The 12095-nt window shown below is 39.1% G+C and overlaps 1 protein-coding gene and 1 non-coding gene across 2 annotated transcripts in view; both read right to left on the bottom strand.

The window, feature by feature from the left end:
* LOC145405862 (microfibril-associated glycoprotein 4-like) overlaps positions 1-12095 on the bottom strand; it is a 136379-nt gene that overhangs the window by 68046 nt on the left and 56238 nt on the right. The gene's annotated exons all lie outside the window — the stretch shown is intronic.
* LOC145405905 (5S ribosomal RNA) lies at positions 6171-6289 on the bottom strand. Its single transcript, XR_013898453.1, has one exon. It is a non-coding gene; the product is annotated as a 5S ribosomal RNA (ribosomal RNA).

Here is a 12095-nt window from a genome sequence, read left to right on the forward strand (position 1 = left end):
TCCCCATTCACTGATCGTAGATAGATTTTGATTTATGGAGATGGCTGTACTGAGTTGAGAGGTAGAGATATTAGACTTTGTAAATGGGTGTCTGAGTGTGAATGAACTATGTAGTGTTGAGTCATCCGCATATGAGTGAATGGGATTGTGGGTGACAGATAAGAGATCATTAATATGAACCAGAAATAGGGTTGGTGTCAGAACTGATCCCTGCGGCACACCGGCGTTGACTGAGTGGAAATTGGAATATACATCATCTACTTTTACTCTTATATTCCTGTCACTAAGTTATGAAGAAATCAAAGGAACAAAAGACGTTAGTCCATAGCGAGGGAATTTGGACAGCAGGGAACGGTGCCATACTCTGTCGAAAGCTTTAGAGATATCAAGAGCTACTGCATGAGTTTCTCCAAAAAGATCAATTGATTGATGGATGGCATGAGTTAAGAGATTGAGAGTGTCAATGGTGGATCTTTCGTGGCGAAAACCATATTATCTATCACTAATTAAGTTGTTGGATTCAAGATGCTTAACAATGTGGTTATTAACCCGTTACGTCCCAAGCACTTTCACACCTCTGACACCCCCCAGTTCTGAGCATTTTTGGATTTTTTTTTCTTTGACTAAAACCTCCACTTTTGGTGACAAACATCGAAAATTCATAGAGAAATCGCTCACTTGAGGTTTAAAATACTCGATACAGGTAGCAGTACCTCCTTACCTTACAGGGTTTTCTATCAGGATGGCTGCAAAGAAAACGAGTTCTATGGGAGGATAACTATTCCACACCACTCATAAACGGTATTTATTTATTTATTTGGTACGAATTTATATGTAGTACGAGAGTATATTGGTTTTCAAACAGTAAAATAGGCATTATAAGCATTATTTCACTCATTAACTCATCACCATTCCTGACCTTTTTTTGCCACATTACCTGATCATCATTTCTGACTGTTTCTTCCTCTAATGCTATGTAAACTTTGTCCTCCACATTGTCATCGATTGGGGAATCACTCGGGCCCTGAATGTCTTTATTGGCCAGGTCACTGGTAACAGGTGACTTGTCTAGACAATGGGGGAGGGGAGGTTATGTGATGTAAGGCATTGTCCCTGCTTGGCATCTTGTAGAGGAATAGAGCAAGGTGTCCCGTGTATACTTATGAAAAATCACGCGTGAAAATTGAAAATTGTGCAAATTAGGGACCTCGCAGTTGCATGATGTACCAGTATATCGATGGGACTGGCAAATGCAAAATGTTGCAACGTACCCATACGTCGACGGGACGTCTCGGGTTAAGTAAAGTTTCAAATACCTTACCAAGAGAAGATGTGACAGCTATTGGTCCGTAATCAGATGGGTCTGACGAACTTCCTTTCTTTGGAATTGCGTGGATATTGGCTTCTTTCCATGAATTTGGGAATAAAAAAGTACGTATGCATAGTCTGAATAATTTAGCTAGGACAGAGGCAAGTTCAGGGGAACACTTTTTCAAAACAATTGGCGGAATTCCATCTAGGCCTGGAGCTTTGTTGGTAGGTAAATTGTCTAGGATGGATTTTACATATCTTGTCTGTATTTTAAGTGGGGCAATTTTGGGAGAATCATGTTCCAGCACTGGGACATTCTGGCTGGTATCGTCTATGGTAGAGTTTCTGGCAAAGGTACTGGCAAAGATATCTGCTTTCCCACGCGCGTCATTTGTAATGTTGCCATCTGAAGATTTCAGTGGGGGAATGGAAGATGACTTGTTAAAGTTATTATTGAAAGAATTAAGAGTTGACCAGAATATTCTACTGTCATTAGCATTGTAAGTAGTTTTGATGCTTGCTTTTGAAGAAAGTTTGATTTAGATTTAATACAGCTTTTGCATGATTTCTAGCAATTTTAAATTGGGAGAGTGATTCAGATGTTTTTGATTTTTAAGAGTTATCTGCAGTTCACGCGAGTTTTAAGAAGAAACTTTACGTAGTCTATTTACTCTTTAACCCGTCACGTTCCGAGGTTTTCCGCCCCTCCGACATCCCCCAATCCCTAGGTATTTTCGAAAAAAAAAAATTTGGCTAAAACCTTTGCTTTTGGTGAGAAACATCGAAAATTCATAGAGAAATCGCTCACCTGAGGTTTAAAATACTCAATCCAGGTAGGAGTTCCTCCTTACCTGACTGGGTTTTCTAACATGGTGGCACCAAAGAAAACGAGTTCTGTGGGAGGGTAACTATTTTATCCACTCATAAACGGTATTTATTTATTTATTTGGTACGAATTTATATGTAGTATGAGAGTATATTGGTTTTCAAGCAGTAATAAAGGCATTATAAGCATTGTTTCACTCACTAACTAATCACCATACCTGACCTTTTTTTGCCACATTACCTGATCATTATTTCTGACTGTTTCTTCTTCTAATGCTGTGTAAACATTGTCCTCCACATTGTCATCGATTGGGGAATCACTCTGGCCCTGAATATCTTTACTGGCCAGGTCACTTGTAACAGGTGAATTGCCAAGACAATGGTGTGAGGGGGGGAGGGGGGACGTTATGCGGTGTAAGGCATTGTCCCTGCTTGGCATCTTGTAGAGGAATAGAGGAAGGTGTCCCGTGTATACATACGAAAAATCACATGCAAAAATTTAAAATTGTGCAAATTAGGGACCTTGCAATTGCACGACGTACCGGTACGTCGCCGGGACTGGCAAATGCAAATCGTTGCAACGTACCCATACGTCGACGGGATGTCTCGGGTTAACTTCGTCATCCATTCATGCAATTCTTTTGCGCAAACCGACTGTAATTAAGGATTAAATTCAAATTTTATGGCTTGCAAGGGAGTAGGGAGGGAGGTAGGAGAGGCTGGTGTGTTGTTGCAAGTTATGCAATATTTGGTTTGCAGGATATTGCTACCAGCATTATCATAACACCCACAGCTCATTCAGTGAAAAAACATTACTGAGTGACTAGCATCACTCTAAGTCAGGAGTAATATTATTATTCATCACCATTTTTCTGCTGCCAGTAAACGTGGCACCATTTTTTTCATATGATGTTGACGTAAGATACAGGATTGCCAATGTAACAACTATGCAGCTAGACGTATTTTTAACTTCTACCTAATGCCACTATTTAACATTTAGCATCGTGATATCTAGCTACATTCTGGATATTTTTGCCATTTTTAGGTGATACTCTTTAGATTTTACCGTATGTTCTATCGATGTTTTGCAGTGTTTACTATCTAATGACATTCTAGCAAGTTTTCAGGGCTAAACTAGCGAGATTGATGATAAGGACTTGGCAACCCTGCGTCCACTGTCATTTGAACGGGAACATTTGCAGGGGAGGCACACACTTCAAATACTGTTCTCCCCATTCAGTTGTTCACTGGGTTCAGTTTCACTTGTTCATGAAACAGCATGCCACGTACATACAGCAATGAAGAATATGCAGATATCGTCTATTTTTATGGATTCTGCGATGGTAATGCCAGTGCTGCAGAGAGGAATACAGGTGGAGATACCCAGTGGCGCCACATTTACTTGCAGCAGAAAAATTGTAATAAATAAAATTCTTCCTGGCTTAAAGTGAGGTTAGTCTCTCTTTAGAATAACGTTTTTTCACTGAATGAGCTGTGGGTGTTATGATAATGCTGGTAACAACATCCTACAAACCAAATATTACATAACTAGCAACAGCACACAAGCCTCTCCTCCCTTCCTCCCTACTCCCTTGCAAGCCATAAAATTTGAATTTAATCCTTAATTACAGACGATTTGTGCAAAAAAATTCCATGAAAGCATGACTTGATGTTAGCCCACCGCGTCCCGTTGACTTATAAATACGTCCACACGTTTTGTCACTGTCAGTCCCGTTGATGTATATAAACACGCACCAATTGAATGGTCCCTAATTTGCATAATTTTCAATTTTCGCGCGTGATTTTTGGTACATATACACAGGACACCTTCCTCTACAAGAAGCCAGGCAGGGACAATGCCTTACTCCTCGTGACCTTCCCCCTCTCACATGCCATCCTCTCAGCAATTCACCTGTTTCAATTGACCTGGCCAGTAAAGACATGTTGTGCCACGGTACGAAATTCAGGGCCAGAGTGATTCCCCAATCAATGACAATGTGGAGGACAAAGTTTACATAGCATTAGAGGAAGAAATAGTCAGGAATGATGATCAGGTAATGTTGCCAATAAAGGTCAGGTATGTTGATGTGTTTAGTGAGTGAAACAATACTTGTATTGCCTATATTACTGTGTGAAAACCAATATACTCTCGAACTGCTGTACATATAAATTCGTACCATATAAATAAATAAGTACCGTTTATGAGTGGTGTGGAATAGTTACCCCTCCATAAAACTTGTTTTCTTTGGAGTCAGGCTGTTAGAAAACCAAGTAAGATAAGGGGTACTGCTACCTGTATTGAGTATTTTAAACCCCAGATGAGCGATTTCTCTATGAATTTTCGATGTTTCTCACCAAATGCAAAAGTTTTTTGCCTGAAGAGGGTATTGGCTATCACTAACCCCCTCGTGGCACAAATGTCTACTAAAATACTGCCATTCTCATCCATCTCTGCAGGCACATCCCACTCACCAACTACTCCAACCACCTTCACATTCCCTACTTTTCCATTCAAATCTCCAATTAAAAACACTCTGTCATTCCTTTCAATCTTTTCTATGCACACTTCCACATTTGTCCAGAACTTGTCTCTCACTCTGCTTGAACGATCTTGTGTTGGCGCATACACGCATACAATCGCCCACGTTTGTAGTGCAACTTTCAATTTTACCCACACAATCCTTGAGCCAACTGATCCAAACTCTGTTATATTCTCCTTCCCTCTGTTACTGATGATAATACCCACTCCTTCTTTTGCCCTCTCTTTCCCACACACTCCTGCATATACACCCCATCCATTCTCCCATTCTCTCTCACTCTCACCTTACCATTTAGTTTCAGTTAATCCACATACATCCACTTTCGCACCCTCAAGTACTTTGACAATCTTTCTTTCTTTCACCTCATCATTTGCACCCCTTACATTCCATGTAGCTATTTGTACCATGTCCTTTGTTCGGTCTTTAGTTGTTACCTTTTGGTCAGTCCTGGTCCGAGGCTTCTTGTTCGTATTTTTAATTGTTTTCCGGGGAGGGGCACTAATCCTCCGCCAACCCACTTGTTGCCACGTAGGGTACACGTGTTGATTGGTTGGTTATAAGGTTACTACCCAGCGTAGTAAATGTTTCCCTGGTTTACAGGAAATTATTTGGCTTGCCACTCAGTGTAGAGGTACCCTAAAAACAGAGTACCACTACACTAAGTGGGTGGATGACGGGAGTCCCCACCTACCACCAGTCATGATGGATATTAAAATTTTTACTTATAACTGTTGCTCCTTAAGGAAAAAAAGTACATGTGGTGCACTCACTTGCAGATGGAAGTTATGTTTTTTTTTTTTTTCTGCATGAATCATTTCTTAAAGAAGATAGACTAGGAGATATTGTTTTCACTGATGAAAGGTATACGGGTGTGGGATCCACTGATGGCTATTCAGAGAAATCAGTTAAATCACTTAGAGGATGATGTGAAGGAGGGCTTGTTTGTCTATGGAAAAAGAATGCTACCTTTAAAGTTGAAGTAATATTTCTTGAAACAATTATGAGTCACTGAGTAAGTGCGAGCAGGTTTTTAATTTTTTCATTCATTGCCAGACGCCATGTATCTCAAACGGGGTGGTTAAGGCTTAGAGTTAATTGTTTTACAGGGAGGGGCACTAATCCACCACCAACCCCACTTGAGCAGGTTTTAATTAATTTTATTTATGATAATGTGCATTTTTCGGAGATTTTAATGCAGACCGCTTTAAAGGTAGAGTATGGAATAATCTCTGCAGTTTTATCGGGAGAAATGACCTAAAATGGTCGTGTTTATGAATTGGTTGATAATAACACATTTACATTCATTCCTGTCAATATCTCTTACAAAAAATGATTAGAGCATATTATAGGTAAATATTCCAAAAATGTGATAATTTCTACATTCATTCATTGCCAGACGCCATGTATCCCAGACGGGGTGGCCAAGGGCTTAGAGTTAATTGTTTTACAGGGAGGGGCACTAATCCTCCACCAACCCCACTTGACACGTAGGGATGACAACAGCATCTGGTGTTCCCAGGCGGTCACCCATCCAAGTACTAACCAGACCCAACGTTGCTTAACTTCGCTGATCGGACGGGAAGCGGTGTACTCAACGTGGTATGGCCGTTGGCACACAGGTGTTATATTATTTTATTGGATCAGACCATTTACCGATGTCTATATGTATGCGTGTAAATTGCCCTGAACAGTGCTTTTTTACATGTATCCAGGATGAGACAGGGGTTAGTGAGGACTTTTTAAACTGGAACAGCCTAAGTGCTGATGATATTAAGGCAATAGAAAAAGGTGTTAGTAACGATTTGACATGGATGATTGCACTTGAAACATTCAGTTGCCAGGTTACTGTATGCCAGCATAAGCAGCATATACAATGAACCTAATATTTTTTATGAACAACTGATATCCTCATTAGCATCTCGTACTAAGAAATATAAGTGTAAGAGGATAAGAAAAAATAAATATTAAATTATTCCTGGTTGGAACAGAAATGCTAAAGCACTATAAGAGAGATAATGCTGTGACTACATGGAATGGCTAAAAAAGGGAAAAGAAAGAAATTCAGAAGAGTACATGAAGATGGTTGGTAGCAGGAAAGACTTTAAATGAACACTCTCTAAGTGCAGGAAGGAAGAAATTAGTCAAGATCAAAGGCTGTGGAAGAAAAATTCTCAAATAAGAATATGACAGCCTTTTGGAAAGAAATCAAGAAACAAAATAATAAAATAAGGTCATCAATAGTTGTTGATGGGACCAGTAATGATAAAGAAATAAACATTTTCAATGGGAGATTGCTCAAAGGAGCTGAAGATGTTGGTAGTGGTAATGAAGAGGACACCTTTCTTACAGTATTAAAAGACAGATGGGAAATTAAAAGAAAGTTTTGCATAAACATAACAGTTGATAGGCTTTCCATTTTAATTTAGTTACCGTATTAAATGAAGGTATTGTGCACGATGGCATACATTCTGTTTTACAAAAGCATGCATCAGTGGAGTTTTTAAGTATTTTAACACTTTATCATCAGTTGTTTTATCCATTGTTATATACCTGTTGAAATGCTAAAGGGTGATATCACTACTATAATAAAAGATCTGAAAGGTAATGCAGCAGACTCCACTAACTATAAACCAGTAATGTTTTCATCTTGTCTGTTAAACAATTTTAAAACTTTATTTTTTAAATATTTTAAGTGAGAACATTTTTTTTGACCCCAAACAATTTGTTTTCTGTAATGGAATGTCTGCAGGAGATACATGTTTTTCTTTTTTTATTAGTAGAAACCATTAGGTCTTATTCAAAAGGAGGCAGAGAATCATCTATTGCTTTTATGGATCTATCAAAGGCCTTTGATTATGTTAATCATTTTAAATTGGGTCATATTTTACTTGCGAGAGGAGTTCCCCTTGACTTAACATTGATTTCAGTGAGATATATAAGGTATCAGTTTGCAAGAATTACAAGGAATGGGAGTAAAGGAATGTATTATGCAGTTAATAAAGGAGTGAGGCAGGAAGGAGTTCTCTCTCCTTTACTTTTTCAACTTTACATGATAATTATTTTAAAACTCTTACAGAAACCGATGTGGGTTGCTGGTTTAGAGCTGTAAGATTGAATGCAATTGCATATGCTGATCATATAACTTTACTAGCTGATTGTGAAGACCGTATTTTATATTTGTGTGACATAGTTGAACAGAATATTAATAGTTTGAATTTAGGAATTAACAAAGAAAAAAAAAATTTATTTCATTTAAATAAGAAACAGGCACAAGGTGTCTTTTATTTAAATCGATATGAAGTGGTGAATGAATACAAGTATTTAGGCCACACAATTCAAGAAACATTTTCTGATAATCATGATATTTCTTTCAAATTGAACTCATTTTATGCTAAATTTATTTAAGTAAATAGAAAATCTAAGATTGTTAATGCACAGACGTTACTGTTTTTGTTTATAGCATTCTGTGAGCCTGACTATGGTTTAAATCTTTGAAATATGAAAAATATGTTTAGGAGCAATGCATTCAGAAGCTTTGCAAGTGAATTTGCAAATGCCTTCAAGAAAATATATAATGTCCCAAGATTAATAAGTAATCATAGTATATCCAAGGCAACAGGACTACTTTTACTCAGACACCATGTTGCACTAGTAGAAACTAGATATTTTAAAGCCATAAGTTGGACGATTAATGTGATTTTTAGGTTATTTAATCACGCCTCTGGCCACCATGTTCCTCGTTTACTGAAATATTCTTATGATAAATATGAGACAGATATAATGGATAACTCTTTGGACGCTATAAATGTAGAATTCAGTGGGTGCAAAACCATGAGGAAATAAGTAGTGTGAAATTAATGTAAATTTTGAATAAGATGGATAACAGTTTATACTGTATATGAGTGTATACAAATTGTATATATGGGTTTTAGTCATATTTTTTTGTTTTTTAATCAGTGAAATTAGATCCACTCCTTAGTTTGATTTTTAAGGATGTATTTATTGTAAATATTATGTGATTCAGTTGTTAAATGATTATCTATAGCATTTATGATTGAATGTATTATAGTTTATGTATTGCGAGATACGAAATAAAGACGATTGATTGATTGATTGACTACTACTACTACTACCACCACACGCACTACTACTGCTATCACAACCTGCACTACTGTTACTATTACTTCTACTACAGTACTCGCTGCCTGTTTCCTTGGATATTTCACTTCCCATACCCTCTGTAATATATTTCATTCACTGACGCCGCCATCGGGATCATGCGTTTTTTAGAGCGTGATGCAAACATCATTTACGTTGCAGTAATATTATTTGTAATTCTTTCAAACTGGTATGCGTATCGCAGGATTAGGAAATAGATTTTCCTGTTGTCTCTTAATGCAAAGGTAGAAATTTAACATCTACTTTCTATTATTTTCACACAACACCACATTTATGAAAATAAAGTGAGCTTGTGTTGTCCTTGCTGGGGAAAACTTTGAAGTAAATATTCACTGTTCCCAGTCCCTTGAACCTACAGCACCATTTTGTAGAGTATACTCTCAGAGCCCCTCACCACCAACCACCACAGTTTCACCTCACCCAATGCATTCTTTGTTCCCCAAGCCCTTTTCTTTAACTCCTTCCCCTCGTTACTTTCATTTTTGGAGGACAGTACGAAAGTAGGATTCACTGTATTCAAACCCCCTAATGCTGCAGCATTAGTGTGTTAATTTTGGCAAATTCATTGTCTTTAAAATGACTAGCAACCAGATGGTAATTTTTATTGGGATAACAGAAATACCGGTGCATGTTTGGTTTTTGTTTCACATGTAATTTACCTACTTCAAGCTTGTGTTAAAATTTTTCCCCCTCCAAAAAAAGAAAAAGTAAATTTACGCAAATTACGAAAATGTTGAAGGTGGCCTTTGGGTGGGTTTATTATGCAGGAAGTAGGATAATCCTATATTTTTAATGAAATGAATTTTGATGTCGCTGAGACAGGACCTAAACATTTTTTGTAGGGTCATTTTTCTCTTTTTCTGTGTCACTGCAAACTGATAAGTCAAACTACTTAATGAACTCCATTGAGATCCCCTCTCAGTATTGCGCAGCCGTGCAAACTGTGTTAAAGAGTGGCAGTTTTGTAGGCTACTGTATGGAAAGTCTTAAATGACCCCTGTACCCCTCCAGTGGTGGGGGAGACACAGTCTGGCCGCACTATGAGGTGGTACTACCGCTCTGCAGTCAGGTTGTGTTAGGAAGAACACCCCCACCGTATTCCCTGTGGATCAAAAAGGCGACTAAATGGGGCGGGGTGAGAGGTCTAAGGAACTCCTCTTCTGTTTATTAGTTCCTACAATGAGACAGGGAATGGAAAGGGATGGGAGATTGAGTTATTCCCGTACCCTGAAGAATGGGTATATGAATGTGCGTGGATGTAGTACAATTGAGGCTAAAAGGGAGAAGATTGGGAAAACGTGACAAGAAAGTTGGATGTCTTAACTCTGAGTGAAAGAAAGATGAAAGGGAAAGGTGAATCTAAGTCTGGAAGTGTGAATGGAAGGATGTCAGGTGTTGGTAGAGGAAGGGCGAGAGAAGATGTGGCCTTGTTAGAGAGCCCGGAAGTGCGGCAGTGTGTGACTGAATGGAAGGAGGAGGTGTTATCAAGACTGATGAGGGTGAAAGCGAAATGTGGACTAAGTTGCGGGTATTTGTGAGCGCATATGGGCTTGCTAGCAAAAGAGAGGCAGAAGAGACGGAGTCTTTCTGGAATGATGTTTACGAGTGTCTAAAGAGTTTCGGAACGAATGTGAATGTGTTAATGATGGGAGATCTGAATGCTAGAGAGGGAAATGTAGCAGTTGAAAGTGTAGGTGGTATGCATGGTGTGTCTGGAAGAGATGAAAATGAGAAGTGAATGATAGGGATGTGTGTTGAGGGAGAGATGGTGATTGGAAATACCTTGTTTGAGAAGAAAGATATTTATAAGCATACATGGATGAGAGAGGAGGGCGGAAGGGATGTTAACAGAGCATTGATGGACTTCGTGGTTGTGTTCATGGATGTAATAGGATGATTGTTGGATGAGAGAGTTTTAAGAGGGGAGAGTGTAGGTATGTCTGATCACTACCTGGTGGAGGGAAAGTTAAGAGTAGGTAAGAGATGGGTGAGAGCTACGAGAGTTAGGTGTGGCAGGGAGGTTTTGGAAATGAATGAGTTGGATAAATGAGAGAAGATTTTAGAGTATCAGGAGAAGTTGAAAGATAAGTGGAACGCAGTGAAAGATAAGGAAAATGGCAGTGTGGAGGAGGAATGGCAGTTGTTTAAGGGAGCTGTGGTGGGGCATGCGGAAGAGGTGTGTGGTGTTGAGACGAGTGGGTGGTGGTGTAAGAAGTGGTGGTGGTGCGAGGGAGTTAGTATGGCTGTGATTGAGAAGAGACGTGCATATGAAGTGTCGCTGCAGAGGAAGGATGAGGTGTCATATGACAGGTATAAGGAAAAGAAGAATAAGGCAAAAAGGGCTGCACGTGATGCTAAAGTGGCAGCAGATGAGAGGTGGGATAGGTAGTTGACCAACAATTATCAACAGAATGTTTTGGAAGGAGGTGAAAAGGGTATGAAAGGGAGAGTCTGAGAAAGAAGAGTGAGTAAAAGCAGAGGATGGAAGGATGTTAATTGAGATGGATGCAGTAAGCGCTGGGCATAGTATTTTGAAAGACTGTTATATGTAGAGGAGGAAAGGGGTACTGAGATTGTGGCAGATGGAAGGGTGCAAGGAATAAATGTGTTCAGAGAGTTGAATGACTCTTTGATCACAGTGGAGGGAGTGCAGGAGGCAGTAAAAGAGATGAAAACAGATAAAGCTGTAGGTATGGATGGGTGTGCTGTGGAATGCCTGAAAGGTGGTGGAATGACTATTGTTGAGTGGTTAGCAAGATTGTTGAATGTGTGTTTTATGAGAGGTGCCAGTTGACTTGGTTTGTGCTTGTGTGGCTCTGTTGTATAAAGGTAAGGGTGATAAGTATGAATGTACTAGCTTTAGGGGTATAAATCTGTTGAATGTTGTAGGTACGGTGTATGGTAGTGTTAATTAAGAGAGAGAGGGTACAGAGGGAGTGATTGGTGATGAGCAGTGTGGTTTTAGGAGAGGGAGGGGATGCGTGGATCAGGTGTTTGCTGTGAGAGAGGTGTGTGAGATGTATTTAACGAAAGGTAAGGATGTGTTTTGGGCGTTCATGGATTTTGAGAAAGCGTATGATAGAATTGACAGGGAGGCTTTGTGGACTGTTTTGAAATTGTATGGACTTGATGGTAGGTTGCTAAAAGGAGTGACAAGTTTTTTGTAAGTAGTAGAGCACGTGTAAGAGTGGGAAATACTATGAATGATTGGCTTCCCGTGAGAGTGGGGCTGCGGTAGGG

The sequence above is a fragment of the Coenobita brevimanus genome, chromosome 68 (assembly GCF_032717465.1).
Source record: "Coenobita brevimanus isolate Jiangsu-jjx chromosome 68, ASM3271746v2, whole genome shotgun sequence".
In the NCBI taxonomy this organism is placed as follows: domain Eukaryota; kingdom Metazoa; phylum Arthropoda; class Malacostraca; order Decapoda; family Coenobitidae; genus Coenobita; species Coenobita brevimanus.